At 28.3% G+C, this 22,253-nt stretch overlaps 1 protein-coding gene across 1 annotated transcript in view; it reads right to left on the minus strand.

Moving 5' to 3' along the window:
* Positions 1 to 8,122, minus strand: part of LOC123299142 (TWiK family of potassium channels protein 7-like) — a 50,836-nt gene extending 42,714 nt beyond the window's left edge. Inside the window, exon 1 of the mRNA XM_044881396.1 lies at positions 7,618 to 8,122. The gene's annotated coding sequence lies outside the window, so the exon portion shown is untranslated. The remainder of the gene's footprint in view (positions 1 to 7,617) is intronic.
* Between the last annotated feature and the right edge of the window lie 14,131 nt (positions 8,123 to 22,253).

A 22,253-nucleotide genomic window follows, 5' to 3' on the forward strand; every position in this document is an offset into this window, starting at 1 on the left:
TTAGTTTTTATATGCTTTCCACAAAAATTATCGCTAAAACGAGTTATTTATTTAAGTTTTTTATCGAAACTATATGGTAAATAATTTTTATTTTTATTTATATATTTTCTAAATATAGTATTCTACATTATATTAGTTTTTCATAGAGATGGTGGACGTCATTCATTGGTAAATAAATATAATATTTGTAAATTTGTGTATTTTTATACACTTCTCCCATGTACACGTACAAATTGCGTCACTTTTAATTGCTAATATCTCATGTATGGCATGGTAAATCATCTTCTTATTTTAACAGCAAGTGTATTATGAATTAAATATTTCATATTCTGAGTTTTGAGAAATTCTTGGAATATCACTTTCGTGTAGGTACTACCTTAAGTAACATATATAAAGTAGAACTTGTTCAACTAAATATTATAATTTCATTAAATTTCTGTTAGAAAATTATTATTTTCACCATGAAAATCAAAATAATCATTGTATGATATCTTAATTGTTCGGTTTGTTGTCATTACTCCGACAATAAAGCTTTCAAGATCCAGCCAAACATCCTTTTCTTCCATGATTACTTAGTCAGCTCATTGCCTTAAATATTCCCCTTCATATAAATGTGCGTAGGAGGTCATCAAAGAATTTATTGCCGATGCCCATTTTCCTGTAATGACACCTATAATTCACCCCGTATTGCTTAAGATATCTTACTGCTTTTTAATAACTGGGTGGTTTGATTAACTTTCGGGCCACAGTGTTCGAGATGTGTGACAATCCTCAAGTTTCATTCATTTCAATCATTTCTCATTGTGTTTTATCCTGATAATTTCTTTCAAAGCCTTCATGTTCATGACATCATGTTCTGACATCATATTAGGCATAGTTCTTCGGTTTTTTTAATAGCCAATTAGATTATAATGAAATCTTAATCCAATTTAGATACTATTTTTGTTGAAAACATTTTTTCGAAAAACATTAGCTTTCGAGGAAATTTGACTTAAAAATATATCATTATTGCACTTAATCAAAAGAAAACACCGGAGCTAACTACGGAAAAATGCTTTAATCAAAAGTTGTCAAGGGAAATAGAAGACATTCGACTGTGTCCATGACTTTGATCTAGAATTATCGATAAACTTTAAGCGTATTTTCTTTCGATTAAAGGCAATAATGGCATATTTTTAAGTCAAATTTCCTCCAAAAACTAATGTTTTTCGAAAAAATGTTTTCACAAAAATTGTTGGTTTTTTATGAGGATCAACTTTCTAATTTAAAGTGTTATTCTATCTATTACCGTTTAGGATCTAAATTGACTATCAAAGAAACCCGAAGAACTGCCCCCCATCAAACTCTACAACACGAGTTATTAACCATTATAGATTAAAATGGCCCATCCTGTATATTTACCTTCACTTCAGAGTCTCTGGGAGCCTTTCAAAGATTGTTTTCGGCTTTTCTGCAAAGCAGCGCTTCCCTTAATGTCAGCACCCTTAATCTAGTCGTTTTTTTGAAATGCACTATTTCGAATTCGTTTGCCAATTTCATCTATTAATTCGACTTCTTTTCTTTGCTTCAGAATTTCTGCTGTATACTTCTTTTGTTTTTCAATAATTTACCAATGAAATTTTAGATTTATTTTAATCAGAAAGTTATTAATTTGGCAACTAAAAGCTAAATGCTGCATCGTCTGTTATGTATTTTGCAAGCAAGGTACATTAGTTTGTTTTAATAATGAAAATGAATATATGTTCAAAATGATTTAAATGACGTTATTTCCTACCATTTCCATTCCCATTCTTGTCAAAATGAAACATTGTCATGACCTTATATTCAATACATATTATCATAATAATAATATGTAGCTATAATATACACTGTTTCATTCAGTCACATTTTATTCTTTATCATAAATGATCTGTTTGTTTTTGAATAAAATTTATTTGAACAATTTGTAGGCAAAGTTTATACTAATCTATTAAATTGTGGCACCAGAATAAAGAAGACACTTATAATTAAATTAGAGAAAAGTTATAACTTAATTTTGTTACTACAGAGTTCTTATCGCAGAGTAAATGAATGAGTTTCTCATGTATTTTATTCTTTACTTAATTTTCCACTTCTTCCATCAATATTGTCGTTTTCTAACAGCCAGATACGCGTTGCTGTGGCTAATGTTCTTGTTATATAACATTGTAGTAAACTCTTCAAGAGGAACACTAATTGTAGCTTATATGAAACGTTTGTATTTTTAACATAGCGCCATCTATTGAATACTTACTCAATCCAGTCAACAGATATTGCCATCTCTTAAAATCGTTTGGAGCTAGCAGAAAATTCTGACTATCAAATAATAAATAAATAATTTGTAATAAAATAATATTGCGATTGTAAATTGAGATGTAAGCTATCCTCCCTTTCAAGTTGGATCAAATTGCACACGGTGTGCAAATCAAATTTAAAATCGGTTCAGTTGTTTAGGAATCTATAGCGGACAAACAACGTGACACATAATTTTTATATACATAAGATTTCTCGACGAAGTAGTTAGCAAACGTATCGCCGAATTACAAGATCAAATAGATCAACCAATCATCCATAAGTACAGGTATGTGTTTCTGCCATATAATAAAATTTTTATGTTATTATTATTATTATTATTATTATTAAACACGCATATGGTGTGTCTAAAAAATATGGATTTATTTTAATTAATAAATCAATAAAATTAGTAGCTATCAACTTCCTTAAATATACAGGTATAAACAAACTACTTATGGCATCCATTCCATATAAAAAAACAAATTATAATCTTAAAGTCATGGGAAAAATATATATTTTCATGAACATATATATCATAGGTATAAAGCTAGCGTATATTTCTTGGAATTATTTTGGAAAGTGAAAAATTTCTATACAGATAATTCTAAGGCTTAGTTCAAAAACACTCAGCAAGGGCGTTATTGAAAGAGTCGCTGTTCACGGCATATATCAAAAATAATTTTTGGTGTCCGAAAAATGCATGTGGATTGAAGTTTTAAAGCAAAAGGACAATGATAAGCCAAAAAGTATCGAAGAGTCGGTCATTTTTTTTGTTAGAGTAAGAGAAAATGCATTTACTTTAAGCCGACGGTTTAAAATTTACCGGACCTAGAACTTCATCTTTATACCTAGAACTTAAGCTTTATACCTAACTTGTTTTACGACAAACATGTTGGTTTAAAACTAACAAGCTTATCAACTTTTATCACCTATTGTAGTTATTTTCCTTTTCAACAACCGATTGAATGTTTGTTATATTTATTACAGAAATACTAAATAAATAAAAATATTAAATATTTACAGCCCATAAATCTTATATTCATTTTTAACTTCCCACTATAGGAAGTTATTGTAATGAGTCCGATTTTCGAAATGGAAACTTTCGACAAATCTTTGTGATCCGAAGAGAATTTTGTAATTAGGTCGAGAAATTTCAAGTTAGTCCAATTTTTATTATTATTAACTATAATATTAGGTATATATATATACCAACTCAAATTCGAGTATAGAATTTTAGGAAATTTTCGGTTTTTCGATTTTTTGTCATTCGTGTATGTTAAAAGAAATACGTGTAAGAACAATAGAACCGTCAAAAAGGTTAAAAAAAGATTCGTTTTTTCAACGTTTTTCTAACAAAGTTTTTCTATTCATTTCACAGAGGGAAACAATTAAAAAAAAAGGAATTGATCATAATCTTAATTTTGGCAGTCGTCTCGGTTGGCAGTTTGCACCTGTTGCAAGATCGATTTTGAAAGATTTTTATATTGTAATGTAAATAATAAGACTGAAAAATAAGTGGAAAAATTACATAGTGTTCAGGAAATGGAGTTTTTAACCAACTTCAAAAAGGAGAAGGATCTTCTCGAAGATTCAATTCGACTGTATTTTTTTTTTATGTTTGTTATCTCATAACTTGGGTGAATCGATTTTGATTATTCTTTTTTAATTTGTAAGCTGGTGCTTCCCGTGTGGTCTCATTTAGTCCACTTTTGACAATGGCATCCCTGAGATAACCATGTAAGTCTTTAATTTACACGACAAATGGACGAATAACTGAATATCACGCCAACCGATTTCGATGATTCATAGTGTACTTCAGATTCACTAAAAATCACAAAGGAATAATTTTTTTTTGAATTCGGTTTTTTTTTTTGGTTAGAAAAAGTCTCATAACAAAAAGTAACTCATAACTTTATAACTATATTAAGATAAAAGTGTGCATTTTCTCGCAAATCATAAAATTGACAGCAGCAATTGAAATTCGTTTAACGTAAACATCATGCCATTTTATAATTACAATAGTTTTTATAATAAAGCCATTGTTTTCTGAACACCAACTCTTTTTAAATGAATAAATTAAGTGGTTTTTTTTTTAATCATTGTGCTCGCTGCAACGTTAAATTGGCAACGATGAAACAATAGGTTTTATAGCTTTTTTTAATATCAGTACAAGCGACGATATAAGGTCGAAGTTCATCCATCTGATAACCAGATGAGATATATTCTTTATGAAATTTTATTGAAATTATTTTCATTAGCAGTTGCAGGCAAGTTTATACCATTATTTTCGAGACTAAATTATATCTGATATCAATTTTGGTTAAGTTTAAGACTCGATAGAACAACTTTTATATATTTTGATCATAGTTTTTTGGAGCTCGGCAAAGCATTTGTGGACTATTTTTATATGATTTATTTGTTCAAAATTTACTAAAGTGTTCCCCAGCCAGTTAAAACGCCGCGTTAATACGATTGTAATTATCTTCAAATAATTCTTTGAGACTTTTTCTAAAATTATATTTTACAGATAAAATGGATCTTTTGTGAATAGCGCAGCGTAAACTTACTCATTTTAGAAAAAAGTAACATTTATTTAAGATTTATTTTGGATTTTCTTTAAAATTATAATTGCTAGGCTAATAAAATTTAATAAAATTTCGTGAGCTAATTATGGTTGTAAAATTTTGTTTGTTTAATATTATTTTGTACTAGGAACTGTTTAAAATGAGTCAGAAAATTGTTTAACGGATAATATTCTAATATAAATTAAAGACTAAGAGAGAAAACGAAGACATGTCACAAGACTCCATCGCCGAATGCTCCCAATTTGATGAATAATTAATATTTTATACAATTTTATTACTTTAAATAAAGATCGAATTATAGGCCACAGCGATGAAATCTATTTCAAAATTTTTTTTTTCAGTATTTTATTTTTCTTCTAAATTTCAACAAGGCGTAATATTTTTCTATTTCCATATTTTCGTGTTGGATATATTGTTAACAGAAGGAAGTCTAATTATTCTATATATGTAATTTTGTACAATATTAATTATAACTTTATATGGGGCGATCGAACTCGTGAGAAAAAACGTTAATGTGAATATTTGTCCGGAAATTCTTTGTCTTCGAATGGTAATAACCATATGACTGGAGTTCACAAGATATTGGGTATAATTTTTTTTTATTATAGCCTTTTTCTATGGAAATGGTTCTAAAATTTATGAAAATCTTATCAATCATTTGAAAATTTTTTCTTCAAATAGACCATGGTCTAAAATTGGATTATTCTGTTTATCTGTATTTTGGATGATGGATGAAAATACATTTGACCATTAAGACAATTGATGTTTTAACTCTACAGAAATTTGAATTTTTCAATATGTGTCTTTGCCGATTAATTTTTGAACCTATCTAAGAAAGTTTGGTAAGGCTTTAAAAACATAATTGTAAACTAAGTATTTCAATAATTTAATCTTAAAAATCAATAATGTATTTTAGTTACATTTAATTAATAAAATAAATAGTTAAAAAAAAAAAAAAGAAAGAAAAAACGCGACTGTGATAAATAAAATCTGAAAAGAATGAAACAAGTTCAGTAGTTTACATAGCGACTTTAACAGTCGGGTCCCATTATTCGGAAGATTTGAGTAAATCTAAATTTTAATGGGTCCCGACTGTTATTAGAGTCGCTATGTAAACCACTTGACTTGTTTCTTTCTTTTCAGATTTTATTTAACACAGTCGGGTTTTTTTTATTTTTTTTACTATTATTTTATTTTAGACTTTTTAGTGTCCCAGCACTAAAAAATCCATCTTATTATACTATTTTAAAACTTTTTAAACCAATTGATTATTCATTATTAAATTTAAACATATAACTAATATATATTTTTGTAATCCCCTTTTAATTTCTTTTATATTAATACCCAACTCGATAGGTTTTGCTGTTTTTTTAAGTAACGTTTTAATATTTCACTCCAAAAATCCACCATTTTGTTTTCGTTTTTAAAAAACCTATCTAAGCACACTTGGGTCTTTGAGACAGATATAATGATACCTTCAATGATGAAATCTCCAATGATGATGGTTCAAATCCATTGAGCCATTTGGAAGATACGAGATAATAAAGAAATATACAGACAAATATACATACATACAAGATACGTGCGAAAAACATAACCACTCCTAGACAGTCGGGTAAAAATATACAATATAGATAAATTAAGTCAGATTTCATAAGCCAATAATTTCACTTTATTTTGAACTTTGTAGAATGTTTTGAACGAACTATACAATCTTAAGGTAAGTTTGTGTTGCGCCCGACAACCTTAAGATAAATACCTATATGTATGCATGATAAAATGTGCATGCAAACATTGGTCCGGAAATGCTTTGATTTTAAAATAAAGCCTCGGGATATTGCAATAATAAAACACATATATGTTCGTGAATATAAGTGCATTTAATTTTCGTCGTAATTCCACGTATCAAAAGTAGTGAATCCATTACAACTCTCTTCAAAATCTAAGTTAGTAATAATATATATGCCTGAAGGTAAAAAATTTCAACAATAGTTCTTGAACTTTTGAGCAAAAAATCGTAGCTACTTCTAATGATTGATATATACAAAAAATTGTTTTGATAAAATTACTATAATTACTAAAAATATAAATAATAAACCTTCATACTTTAAACTTAAGGTAGTACCTACACGAAAGTGATATTCCAAGAATTTCTCAAAACTCAGAATATAAAATATTTAATTCATAATACACTTGCTGTTAAAATTAGAAGATGATTTACCATGCCATACATGAGATATTAGCAATTAAAAGTGACGCAATTTGTACGTGTACATGGGAGAAGTGTATAAAAATACACAAATTTACAAATATTATATTTATTTACCAATGAATGACGTCCACCATCTCTATGAAAAACTAATATAATGTAGAATACTATATTTAGAAAATATATAAATAAAAATAAAAATTATTTACCATATAGTTTCGATAAAAAACTTAAATAAATAACTCGTTTTAGCGATGATTTTTGTGGAAAAGATATGAAGACTAATGTTAAAGGCATATGTCATAGTGTGTGTGTTTATATGTATACTAGAATCAGTAGTGAGGAACTACAGTCTTTTGAAAATAATATATGGTATATGTATAATAGTCATAGCACAGTTAATGCACTGAATGATAGTATTAGTCCAAAACTTTTTGACTGGACGGTCGCGGAGGAACTACCTTAAGTCGTCATAAACAAAATTGTAATTATAATCAAAATGATACCTACTTCAGAAAAATAAATCCCAACAAAATTTCCACAAGGAAAAAAAAACACTTTTCCAAACAAATCAAATCAAAAGTATCACTAAACACAAATAAAAAAGAACGACCAACAAAAAACCAAAGAAATAAAAAACTTCACAAAAGTTAAATTATCACGTTTAAAAACTTTTTAATTGAAACACAAACATACGGTGGAAATTCGCGTTCACAACAAAGCAAAACGTCGAGTTTTTCTAACACACCAAAAACAAAAAAAAAGAAAACTAATAAAATGAAAAATTAGTTTTAAGAAAGTTTTTTATAGAACAAAACAATCAAAAATTAACATTATGATGTTAAATCGTAGCCGGCCACGATTCCACTACATGAATCACGATTCCACTGTATAAAACATAGTCAGTCGCGATATACGCGATGATGATGCATTACATTTAAACTTGCCTTGCTAGTTTGTTTTGTTTGGTTGTTTGAATTTATGCGCTGCGGTGGTGGTAGAATGTTTGCTGGTATTACCTCTCGTTTACCTTTTAGCTTTGCTTACCTTTATAGTTTATGTGTACTGCTTGTTTTGCGGACGCGACGTGAACGCTCTCTTAAACGAGTAGTACCATACTTATATAATTATATTTTATATACTAGACAAGTAACAAAGTTTATTTTAAAAGTACTCCCTGCTGTGGTTCAGATTCTAGTACAGAATGTAACAGGAAAAATAATGAGTTAGAAATAATGCGTTATTAACGTAAAAGACGCTAAGGCATCCAATAATAATATGATCCGGCGTTGTATGACACAATCATTTTAGAAGATCATGAATTTGCTCTAGTGTATTTACGTAAATCGCAGAGAGATGACCCAAAAGTTTTGACTCTTTGATACGCTTTGGCCCATATTTTGCTTTTCAAGAGTCAAAACGTTGCATTCTAAGAGTATTCATTCAAATTTGATGATTTTGAGGTCGTTGGACTTGCCTGCGTTTTATCTTCAAACCCAATTATGTCAAAGTACACGCTTTCGTGAGTTTGACTGAGTTAATTGTTAAAATACACTTTATAGAATTTGTTGAATATTAGTGCTTGCATTCTTTTTTTATAAATTAGAAGAGTTTACAAAACCAACACAATTATGGCGGCCTTTCAGCCGCCATTTATTTGGTTTTCAAAAGTTTTCGAAAGCATTATCTGGAATTTTTTTCATTTTTCGAGAATATTTCATATGACAACTACCTGCAAATTAATTACAATGAAGATACCTGCAAATTTTCAATTTACTATCTTTTATAGTTTTGGAGAAAACGGACACCAAAATTTTGTCCTTATCTGCGCCCTCACGGGTAAAGAGTGATGCTAACGAGGAATATGTTTAAAACAAAAGTTGTTTATTTTGTTATAAGGAATATTTTTTTAAATTTAAACTTATGTTCTATCTCCATTGGTTTACAAAGTGGGTCCAACAAAGACCCAGTTGACCAAGATCTAAATTATTAAAGAAATACGAAGAACTGGGTCCAAAATGATGTCTTCCATCAAACGCTGAAACTTTTGTGTAAGTTATTTTTTGATCGGTTAACTATAAAAAACGATCTGTTAGTCCTCATAGATTAAAATAGCCCAACCTTTATATCTACTTCGTCGCATGGCAAAGCGATTTTCCCAATATTTAGATTTTAATTCATATTAACAATCAATTATTGTCAATAGTGATTTTAAAGTTAAAATACTACCTTGACCTACTTCCCACACTACATTTGAGTACTTTAACTTTTTATTTATTTTTATTTGAACTCGCTCCAACTTTTTACAGCTCAGTAAGATATCTCTCAATTATAATCTTCCAAGTGGACAAATAATTAATTTAAACGTTTTAAACAGTGTAGCTGTCTGCATCTTGATAACATTTTGTCTCATATAAAAACAGATTTTTTTTTATAAAAAATTATCCAGTCTGTGATCGTCCTTTATTAAAAAGAGCTGCTTCATAACTTAACTTTAAACTAAACGTATCTTCTGTTCAAATTTATATTTTATCATATTCCAAACAAAGCAATTCATATCTGTGACACAATATATTTTGCTAGCCATATATTGTAAAACACATGTAACCATAAAACCCATTCTAGGTAATAGTCAGGTTACCCGAAGAAAAAAAGTTTCGAAACTTGTTAATTCGAGATATACTTCTTGCATTTATTACCTAAGTAAAAATGACACTAAAATATAAATTTTATTTAAATCAGAGACGACAAAATTGCTAATTTTTTGCAATTTTCATAAGGGTACGTACTTCGTCGAGAAAATCACAGAAAAATTTTATTTTCGAATTTTATGAAGCTTGATTTATAAAGTTTTACCAATCAGGTTCATTTAGCGATTTTCCTGAAAGTATATGTACTTTGAATCCTAGATACATAAGCACGAAAATCTAGTTGGTTTTGCAAATGATTAACAATTATTTTCATAGATTTCTCCTAAAGATATTCTTACAAGGTGCCACTCCTCGTATTTGATTTTAGTTGGTGTCTCCGAAATTCTTAGATTTTATTTCTGTTCGAACTTCGAGCTTTCGAATTGTATTATGTATTATAGCTATTGTCTGAAATTTATGACTTGCATACTTCCTATTTTAATAATAGTATACTTTGTTACCATTTGAAGTGGCTAAGTACCACGATTGTCCTTCTCCAAACCCACACTTCGATTAAGTCGTGGGATTATTAAATTTCATATCTCTTGCAATACCAGTAAATTCTAATAAATGTCTACACACAAAATCTACATAAAAATAAGAATAATAATAATAATAATATAGCTTTGTTTTTATAAGTTCTAATAAAATTACTTTCTTCTAAGTTCTCAAATAACACAAAACTTTATTATACCATGTATATATGAAATATACATAGTATTTTAAGTTAGACCCAAGTTTGTAACGCTTAAAAATAATGTCCGTCCGTCTGTGGACACGATAACTCAAAAACGAAAAAAGATATCGAGCTGAAATTTTTACAGCGTACTCAGGACGTAAAAAGTGAGGTCAAGTTCGTAAATGAGCATCATAGGTCAATTGGGTCTTGGGTCCGTAAAACCCATCTTGTAAACCGTTAGAGATAGAACAAAAGTTTAAAAATAAACAACTTTTGTTTGAAACATTTTTTCGTAAACATCACTGTTTACCCGTGAGGGCGCCAATTAGGCGGAAATTTTATAATATGTACTATACTTGATTATCAGTTATGTATGTGTTACATGTATGTATGTGTAATGCGATAAAGAAATCAACACTGAATATGCATGGTATTTCAACAATTAACTCAGTCAATTGTTTGTTTTCACTTGTTTTATTATGTATTTTAATTTTGACTTGATGATTTTATTCTTTTAAAACTGTATTATTATATTATTCAATACTTTATAATTCAATATTAATAATATTATTAAAATTATTGAAATAATAAAAAGTTTTTAAGGGACTAACTTTTATTGTACTAAAAAATATAAAATAATTTTTTGCAAAAATAGTAAATAATTACTCATGCTCGACAATTTGTAAAAGCTGGAAACCCTCAATTTAAAATATCAAGAATGAATCGCAGCGCCTCGAGCTTTTACAAATAGTCGTGTTTATATAATTAACCAAATTTTATTATACTTAACAGCCAATTAAAAATAATAAAATATCATTGAAAAATAACAGTAAAAAAATTACTGTTTTTAGCAAAATCTTTAAGGTAATATCAATATTTAAACATATGTTCATGCTATTAATAAAGTTTTTTTAATTTTTTTAAAATGAAACTAGTTTTAACTAAAATCAGTTAGGTACAGTAAAATATCACCTGACGGCTATGGATTTCCGCTATATAAGGTGTATTGTATTTTGAATTTTATTGCTACTACAATTTTTTATATTACCTACTGTCTATGAGTCATTATTTAATATTTATTATTATTTTATGATTCGAAAGATTAAGAAAAATGACTATATTTCGTGGCTTTGGGGCCTTTTTCATTTTAAAATGAAACTTTTGGTATTATTTTTTACCAAACATTTACATCGTAGTATCAGATATATATTTTCAAAAGTTTACTTTAATAAAATATTAATTATCCAATTTCTTAAAAGGCGTTCAAACTAGACTGTAATGGAAATGTTACAACAACTTTCAACTTTGTGAAGATATTATTTCAGTTCCTTGAGTGCCTTTATTCCTCGAATGAGGTTCAACCGGATTCTTAAGTCTATAGGATAGAAAAGTCACACGAATGAATAGCTGTGTTTCAAGCAGAAATAGTTCGTGAACAATCTTTTTTCAAATATTTAATCACAATGATGATAGCTTTTTAATGTTATCCTTATATAAACAACGAACTTTTCTTTCAGAGATCTAATTTTATACCCAAAACATATCAATGACAATACAAAGAATCGTTTCGTGAAATATGTTGAAACGTAGATTATCGAACAACAATTGCTCATTTCATCATTTGAAACCCACTAATTTTGGGTCATTCTTTTCAGCTGTGATATCAACTTTTCGCTAGCTATGTGCTTAATTCCGGGACCAGGAGTCCACATTCTTGAAACTTATTTGAGCTAGGTTAATTTGATCATAAATTTGAAAAGAATGGCCCAAATTTAGTAGGATTACATACTTGGTTTATCAAAATTGGATAAAATTTGGATGTGATAGAGCAAAATTAAATTTTTTGAATTCTGATGACGTCATAAAGTTAAAAAATATGATTTTTTTGATAACGCAGGCAAATTTGATCCGATCTTATTGGAATTTTTTTTTAAACTTATTTTGGGTCATTTTTTCAGCCGCGATGTCGGTTTTTCACTTGCTATCATTTATGTGCTTTATTCCGCGACCAGGGCTCCACATTCTTGAAACCAATTATATCTAGGGTAATTTTGATCACAAATTTGAAAAGTTATACCCAAATTTGGTAGGATTATATACTTGGTTTATCAAAATTTGATTAAATTTGGATGTGATAGAGTAAAATTTATTTTTTGGATTCTGATGACGTCATGAAGTTAATAAATTCGATTGCTTTGATAACACAGGCAAATTTGATCCGATCTTATTGGAATTTTTTTTGAAACCCACTAGTTTCGGGCCATTATTTTCAGCTGTGATGTCAATTTTTGAAATAATATCTATTCAATGATATTTTCATCAACGCGAATATGAACAAAATTGAATTGGTTACATCACAGAAATTGTTAATATCGGTTTTCCCTTAAAATATAAAAAAACAGACACTATTTAGATTATTACAATAAAATTAGCATAGATTAGCAAAAATTTATAATCATTATGTTAAAAACTATGCAAATAATGTCTAGTTAATCTAAATTAGTATTTTTATGAAACATATCATACAATTTTTTTTTTAGCACTAAAATGAAAATAAAACCTTGCATGATAATTTAAACTTTGTCGTGTAAAATTTCTTGTATTGATTTTCATATTTATTCATGTGGTAAAAATTGTATTTATTTTTTCAAAAACATGCATAACAAAATTATTATTGTGGTGTCTTGTTATAAAAATGAATTTTTTTTACAAAAGTAATATTTTTATACCTTGCATGTATGTAATATGCAAGGTATACTAAGTTTAGTCCCAAGTTTGTGATTATACCTTACATATATGTAATATACAAGATATACTAAGTTTAGTCCCAAGTTTGTAATTATACCTTACCTATATGTAATATGCAAGGTATACTAAGTTTAGTCCCAAGTTTGTAACGCTTAAAAATATTGATGCTACGAACAAAATTTTGGTAAAGGAGTTCATCGAATCACGTAATTAGTCCATTTCCGGTTGTCTGTCCGTCTGTCTGTCAACACGATAACTCAAAAACGTAAAGAGATATCAAGATGAAATTTTTACAGCGTACTCAGGACGTAAAAATTGAGGTCGAGTTCGTAAATGAGCAACATAGGTCAATTGGGTCTTGGGTCTGTAGGACCCATCTTGTAAACCGTTATAGATAGAACAAAAGTTTAAGTGTAAAAAATGTTCCTTATAAAAAACAAAACAACTTTTGTTTGAAACATTTTTTCGTAAACATCACTGTTTACCCCTGAGGGCGCAAATTAGGCGTAAATTCTATAGTATCTATTATATGTATGTGTAATGTGGCAGTGTAACCAACACTGTTTATGCATGGTATTTCAACAATTAACTCAGTCAATTGTTGGTTTTCACTTGTTTTAATGAAAATTAGTTTTTTCATATTTTATAAAATTCGATACAAATGCAAATAAAATAAATTTCAGTACATAGTATGGTACTGAAGTCGTGTGAGTGCGACGCCTGCAGTCCACACGACTAACTTCCCAGAGATGGAAAAAAACATAAACAAGGTTTTGTTAGCCTTAATAAAGTATTCTTCGAGCATGTACTGCAGCTTATGCTGGAAGGATCATTATCACCATAGATAGATGATGTGTTTTATCCACTTTTCAGATTCCGTTTAAATTCAGATTTTTCCAGTTTTTTAATTACCATTAAAAAACGGCTCAACTTATTTTACTGAAAACTCTTTCAGTTCTTAACTACGCGATTACGCGTCGAATTAGCCCAGTGTTAATGTCCTAACTGGTTGGCGAGATACACACACGCACACAGACATCACATTGAAAAGGTTTGATTCGGATATTGCGGCTTTGAAATCGCGGAAATATGTAAAACTGGAGATTTTCAAAATCGGCCCCATTACATTAACCTCCTCTGGGAAGTTAATAATGCCTGTTAGAGCACGCGCTAGATAGAGTTGAGTGAGCGACGGCCACATTTTGTCAATTGATTCTTGTTCAGAAAAGCTTATATATTCCAGATATTGCCAGAAACCCTATTGTTCCAATTTTTGTATATCCCTCCTCTTCCAATTAAAATAAATAAATCAATTAAATATATTTCACCTGTTATTAATCAACAGCAGTTTGTTTTATTAACGTTCGCTAAGAGACGCATGTAAATTTGCATTGGTTTTTTTATGGTAACCTTATGGATTGATTTATTATTATTGAACGTAATGCCTTTCGGGAAATGTGTAGTTTTAGAAAATGCGCAATTAAATTGATTAAAAAAACAATGCAATGTAAATATTGAAGTAGCATAAACTTTATCTTTGTTATATAGAAACAAATGTCCACTTTATGACACGTTTTCGCCATGGCGTAATTTATTTAAATCACAACGCATTTAAAACCAATGACAATTTTATCGATATTAAAACAAGATCCTTGAAACTATATAATTACATTTCATATAAAAATTAAAAGTTGTTATATGTATTTGAATTTTAGAAAAATAAAACTTTTGAATCTAAAACAATAATTTGTAGATACATAATATATATTTTTAGGGATCCGTATGAATTCGTTCGTAACATTTTTCATTTCCGATCGTTCTATAATAAAAATAGCGTAAAATAGGATAAGGTAGTCCTAACAATCCTCCTGATAAAAGTATGGCAAACTAACCCTGAATTTTTATAATAAAAATAATAACATTTTAGTACTTGAATTTAATCTGAATATTAAATAATATTATTGATAATAAAATTTACCATTTAGTAAGTAAGATGAGTCATTTATTATTACATTATAATAATAATGCAAATTATGATTAGTATTTTATATTCAAGTGAATCTAGCAGGTGTTAAGTAAGCAAAAGCTAGTGAGTAGTAGTATATTTTCCATTTAAAGTATTACCAGCATGGTATTTGCAGTTCCTATGCTAAAACTATGGTAAACTATGGAGTTTTTTTCACAGACTTAGAATAGGTCTTTCTATTAAATCCTAAAGTTTCAGAAATGTTGACCGTTTACGAGATAATTAATACCTAAGTATCCAATTTTGACAATTTACGTCAGAAATAATATCTCGAAAGCAAAACGACGCTGTGATTATTTTTAAATTTATTCTTAAAACACTCCATTCAACTCTCCTCCTTTTTTAAATTCTGTTGACAGAATTTTGAATATCGTAAAGAATAGCCGGGAAGACAGTAACTTTTACATGATTTGATCCTCGAAATCGCGAACTTTGCAGCTGATTATCTTGTGATTTAAACGAACAAAAATTCTGTAACTTCGGGATCTCACAGTTAACATAATTCTGACTGAGACTGTGAAAAAAATAGACCAAATCTGCCGGCAAGTGATTTCAAGCTGAAACACCTTATGTATACTATGTTGTTTTCATGAGTATTTTAGGAGATATCATCACAAACTCTTGAAACAATCGTTCAATAAACACGGTTTTTGAATTTTTTTTTTTGTCAAAATTACTGTATATATTAAGTTTTCTATAAGAAAAATTTTACAAAAGTAGGATATTTTTTCTCCGATTTGGATTACAATTTTCTAGAGTAATTATAAAAATAGAAATATCGGAGTCTTTTGACGATTATCCGATTACTTTCTAAGAATCGACAACAATGAGTAGGTATTTTCACGTTTCAAATAACGAAAAGTGCGGTAGGTATGTTTAATCACCGCTCAACTATTTTTGCATACTCACAACGGAAAATTCACACTTCTGGTGCTAAAAGTACCTAGGTACACTTAACTCCAAAAAAACTGCCTCAGTTAAAACATTCTAAGGGTACTCATCATATGTTATGTTATAATAGTAACACTTAGAATGTTTTAAAACGAGCATTTTTTTTGACATTGAGTGTACCTATATATTTCATTTATTATTCTAATAATTTTATTATTATGTTATTTAATTAGTTAAAACTTTTAAAATATGTGTAAAATGTTTCTTATCAACAAAAAAAAAAATTTATAGACATTTTATATTAAGAAAAGTATTATCACATTTCAAAATAGCTTCTTTCAATTATAAATGCATATTTTAAAATTTGATTTAATAACAAAAATTTACAGACAGTAAAATCCAAAAACTTTATTGCTTTTTATTTTGCCATGAAATATTTCTGCTTGAAAAACAAACCTTTGAAAAGACAGTTTTAATATTCAAATATTTAACTTTTATTTTCTTCTGAAAAACCCAGCGATTCTTTTATTTCAGGGAATTATTTTACATTTGTAAATTTGTGGTCAGAATTTTCATTCGTATATCTAACTTATTTTCTTTGCTAATACTGGTTTTTGCATTCAAAGGTTAATGTTTAACACTAATTTTGACGATTTATTATTTATAAAACCGATTGCGAAAATGGTACGGATTTGATGAATTTTAATAAACAGCGAAAATAATAATTTATTGCAAATCAATTATATATCTACTATCCCCGATAAATATAGAACTAATTTTTTATCAAAATTTAATACATAGCTTTGGCAGAAAAAAAGCAATTAAATTGATTAAGTTATTCTAAAATTTATTACAGATATATATATATATATATATATATATATATATATATATAAAATAAAGCCTATGAACGTTCAATGCAAACAGCAAATGTTCGCTGATGCAAAAATGTCAATATATGACTATTTATTACGTCACTGTAGACGTCAGTCACGTCTGGGTAATGATTTTTTATCCCATAAATCAAATTCATAGTCATATAGCCAATATGGGAAAAAAAATCAATATATTTCATTTACATACTAGCATACATATAGTACATTAAATTTTAGTTATACAGAGAAGCTATTTTTGTAATAACACAAAAAAAATCGCGAAGATTGTGTAAGTATACTTTCCATGGGATTCGAAATCTACATTGAATATTTATATTTATCCAATATATATTACTTTTCTAAAACAACTGCTATAGATCGAAAATCCTGGTAAATATTGCATTTTTTGGAAAATTACGCTTAATTTGATGCTAGTTTAGCTATTATGTTCTGAGATAAGAGCACCAACATAAAACGAAAAATTAACATTATTTTTTTATTATTGATTAACTAACTCAAATATTGTATGTCTAGTGATACATTTTGACAATAGATTAAGGAATTAGGCGGGCGAATTGAGCAAATTTCGCAATTGCTCTCTTAAATTTCAAGATATCGAAGCTTAAATATATAAAATATATATTTAGTTGCTTAGTGAGCTAGTATAAGCTCTCTAAAAATATCTCAATAAAATTTTTAATTCAAGAATTTGAAGCATTACTTCGAGGGTTGCTTACTTTTAACATTACTATAGAGGAAAGTTGACGGTAATTGAAACTAGTTTTTCATCGCGTTACATCATACTTTTAAATTAAAACTATAAAAATTTTAACGGCTAAAGCCTTAAAGGCTTAATAATTTTCTTTGCGCTTCCACCAAATTTGTATCTAAATTATCATATTAATTATTGAACCGTTATCCAAACTTTAAACCAATTCAACAATTAAAAACAGGATAAAACTATTTCCAATATTTGTTTGCAAAGAAAACAATATGAAAAACAAGTGAAAACAATCAATTAACTAGTTTATTGTTGAAATATCCTGTATAGCAAAGTGTTGAATATCAGTGCTTGCATTATTTTTTTTATAAATTAGAAGAGTTAAAAAATTTGATTTTTTGACCTAGGTTAATTTTGATCACAAATTTGAAAAGTAAGGCTCAAATTTAGATTAAATTCTTGGCTTATCAAAATTGAATAAAATTTGGCTGTGATAAAGCAAAGTTAAAGTTTTTGGATTCTGATGACGTCATAAAGTAAAAAAATTCGATTTTTTTGATAACACAGGAAAATTTGGTCCGATCTTATTGGAATTTTTTTTGAAACCCACTAATTTAGGTCAAAACACGTATAATGTAGCACAATGAGCCTAACTAGCCCCCCTCCCACGTAAGTAATTCCCTAAAATGACTAGAAAAATTAAAAAAATTCTTGTTTTACGTACTACGGATCATAAAAGTATGTCAACTAAGGTAAGGTATTATAAAATTTATTTGTATGTTAAACAAAAATAAAAAAATTAATGAATAAAAGCAACTGATACCACTAGAACACCTACACCCACCTAGTGTAGGTACATACACACTCAACACTCATAGAGTTCAAACCTATGACCTACCATTATTATCCTACAATCCTCATCAACGATTATATGCCAACCAATAAACCAAAACCAAGTTTGATTGTTATACACTCTTACTACACCTATGTTGTTAATATGTTTAATATGTACACAGTGTTTCAGAATTGCACGGCAATATTTAAAGTATGTGTGTGCTATCATAATATAAACAAACAAAAAACTTCATATAAACATTTGGCTGAAATTAATTTATTACCGAAAGTAATTTATAGGTGTCATAAAATGTATTAATTAAACAATACAGGGTGGTGCAGAGTTGTACGGTTTTAAAAACAACCTAAAAAGAAATTAAAATAAAATACAAGTGGACTAAGCAAAGAAAATTGGAAGTTTTTTGTTCAAATCTTATATTATGGAGGTCCACAAAGTAAAGCCCTCTACAATCAAATACTCTGCTATTCATATTTCATAGTATATGTTACTACGTCTTCCATGATCCGATTCTTAAGGTCTACCATTCAACCGTTCCACTCTCCGCAGCGCCCCACACAGAATAATCTATCGGCAATAAATCGGGAGATCAAGGTTGCCATATAATAGGCCCAATGACAAAAGTTAATATGCAATTTTCTGTTAATTTTGGTCTTGAAAATAAACCTAAAGTGCCGTGTAATTCTGAAACATCCTCTATAATTTCTATACAGACATACGTTTAGTAAATGTCATGATTGTTATAAAAGTTTTAGATTAGATTTCAACTGTTCCAATTGTACCGTCCAATCCAATTAAATGTTTGTAGTTGGAAGAAGTAAATGTTTCTGTATGAATCGAATAGAAAAGACATGTAAGAATTTATTATTCTGCATGCAAAACGACATAGGGCAAAATCACTGCAGTACGAATACGAATAAATCGTTTAATACTTCTACATAAAATCGTTTAATGCTAAAAAAGCCATGAACATAAAAGTTACTTTTCGTTTTCACCAAAAGAGAATTCTTTATACCCTCAGTTAGATTTCCCGATTTTATAGTAATCTGTATGAAAACCAGTCAATAAATTTAAACAGAGACCATTCTCTGCAATTTCTAGCAGGCGCAAATTTATTTGTTCTTTGGTTGCTTTTCTTAATCACGATTTTCCGAGCCATGACAAATATCTAGTTTCTTATTAAGCGCGAATAATTAATTTATCGAGCACAAATTACCACAACATGCAGAGTAGGGGGGCTAATCCATTATTCGTAAGAAAAAACTTTCTGTAAAACTCATTCGGATTGTCTTATGTGTACTCGATTAGTTAAAGCACTTCTCACTTCATTCGTGTTTCTAACTCCACTCTTGTGCTTAATCTTCTTGGTTGTATGATAGAATTGTAATATTTTCATAAGCATCGCAGAGAAAGATATCTGCTCTATTTTCCTTCAATTAAATTGAAATTAAAAATTTTTTTGAATATATAAGATTGGAAAACTATGAGTGAACTTTGTTATGTACCTCCTCAATTTCCCCTAAATATTGCGTGTTTCATCACTCCATTATACGACTATTATAAAATTATTATTAAACTTTTAATTACACTTTCATTAATGATAAAAACACATTACATTTTTTGTATTTCGTTTTTAGTAAGTAATTAGTCTGTTCAAATAGAATCTCATTTTTTATGTTTATGTACATTTTTTATGTTTATTTGTACGCCACAAGTCAATAAAGCATTAGGAGATTAGTTATTAATTCACAAAGTAAGCAAATGAATGAATCTGTTAAAATCATTTATTTCTTTCTTCAGTGACATCAGCAAAATATTTTTTAATGATTTGTATTTTATAAACAAGTGAAAACAAACAATTAACTGAGTTCATTGTTGAAATACCATGTATAGATAGTGTTGATTACTCTATCACATTACACATATACATGTCACAAATACATGAGTAATAATCCCATATTAATACATACTATAAAATTTGCATCAAATGTGTGCCCTCGTGAGTAAACAGTGATGTTTACAAAAAAAGTGTCAAACAAAAGTTTACATTTAAACTTTTGTTCTATCTCTAACGGTTTATAAGATGGGACGCCACAAGTCAATAAAACATTGTTTTTAGGAGATCACTTATTAATACACAAAGTAAGTAAATGAATGAATCTGTTAAAATCATTTATTTCTTTCTTTAGTGACATCAGCAAAATATTTTTTAATGATTTTTATTTTACAAATAATAATTTTTGAAAGTTTTATTATATTACATCGCTTAAAGAATGCCTCGGGTGAAAATAAAACACCGAAAAGAAGATATAATTTTAATTCTTTTACGCTTGAAATAAACAATTGGAACTTTTACGTCCCATGACAAAAAAGAGCTTTTGTGACTTGAGGAGTTTTTCTTAGTAACTAGGATTACAACAACCCAACCGAAAGGATTTATTAAAGTATTCATTATAAACCGGTAAAATGCGAATCGGAGTCGCGTATGAAGGGTTTCTTCTATTCCTTACAAATCAAAAACCAAATTTTTAAGGTAGAGTGCATAACATAACTTCAGCCCGCTATATCTTTTCGTTTTTGAGTAATCGTGATGATGAACTGTTTGTCTGTTTTGCCTGTGACAGACAGATTTTCAGAAATGGACCAATTAGATGATTAAAACTGCATCTCTTTACTCAAATTTTGTTTCTATCCTCGAGAATTCTTGATAGAACTCTAGATTTACGACTAATTTTAATAATAGCCTATTATGCGTAAATTATACTTGCAGAAATTTTCTTCAAGGATTTTTTATTTTATAGAATTTGGTGATACGGCTATATTTATTACCCAAATAGCCTGGAATATAGTGAAAAGTTCGACAAACAAAAATTTTTCCGTAAACAAAATTAACTTTGTAAAAGATAAAATGTTTAGTCAGATTCAAAGAAATTTTTATTCCACCTTGAATCATAATTTACCTACAAAAAAAATTTTCTATAATTCAACCACCAATTCAGGGTTTACAATTCTAAATTAATTAACACTTCAAGAATAAAACAACCTCCCATATTTCATTATTATATTAATAAACATTATTTAGAATAAATTTTCATGATAAATAAATGTAAATATTAAATATAGTATGTAACAACAATTTGCAGTAACTTTCAAATAATTGTTTTAAATAAAAATGTACTAATTAGAAGAAAAATATTTAACATAAAACAATAATAATTTATACGGAAAACTAAAAAATGAATTTACATTTATCAATGTCCATTTGAAGGTTTTTTATTTTGGCGTATTTTTTATGTATTTGTGTTTTTTAATACAAGGGCAAATTCAATTCAGACTTTTCATACGAAAAAATTTTACCGTTTTTGATAACTAATTTCTTAGTACCTATATCTAAAACAAAGTGTTAATATTGGTTTATAAATAAATTTTTCCAAATAAAGAAAACTACTTTAAAGACGAGGAATACTTTGTTCGCATTAACCATCTAAAAAAGTTCATGTATAAAATATTCCGCAATGCGTCTTTTTTAATTTTTGTGAAAAAAACTTTTCTTAGGTATCTTTTTCTTAGGTATCCCAAAAACAAAGTACTAAAAAGCATGTGTGTACTTATGTACACACGTGAGAAATAAAATTGCTTCGGTAATAAGAAATATAATAATGT

This window comes from Chrysoperla carnea, chromosome 4 (genome assembly GCF_905475395.1).
Source record: "Chrysoperla carnea chromosome 4, inChrCarn1.1, whole genome shotgun sequence".
In the NCBI taxonomy this organism is placed as follows: Eukaryota; Metazoa; Arthropoda; class Insecta; order Neuroptera; family Chrysopidae; genus Chrysoperla; species Chrysoperla carnea.